This window comes from Cariama cristata, unplaced genomic scaffold, assembly GCF_000690535.1.
Source record: "Cariama cristata isolate BGI_N322 unplaced genomic scaffold, ASM69053v1 scaffold20885, whole genome shotgun sequence".
Classification (NCBI taxonomy): Eukaryota; Metazoa; Chordata; class Aves; order Cariamiformes; family Cariamidae; genus Cariama; species Cariama cristata.
This window is the reverse complement of record NW_009619496.1, coordinates 21,930-22,301: the sequence shown is the minus strand read 5'-3', so window position 1 is coordinate 22,301 and position 372 is coordinate 21,930.

Below are 372 nucleotides of genomic sequence, written 5' to 3'. Positions count from 1 at the left end.
GGGAAAGAGAGCAAGAGCCATCGCTCCGAAAGAACACCAAACTCCAGTTTCTGTGCGCCCCTCTCTTCTCCTCAAGTCCCACACTCTCTCCGCAGGAATTAGAACAAAGTTTTAATTAAAAAAAAATAAAATAAAATAGAAAAACACGCACAGCCAGACCAAAAAAAAAAAAAAGAGACCCCGCTGCAGGGATGGGAAGTCCATTTCTCCCTGTATTTCAGCTCCAGCCTTCCCACCCTCCATGGGACCAGGTGCCTCTTCATAGAGATCCCTCGGCACTTGAGGACTGCTCGGATCAGGGAAGGCTGGCACATCTCCCGACAGCCAAAAAAACCGCAGAGAAGCCACCCAAGGAAAGGAAGCCCAAGTCAA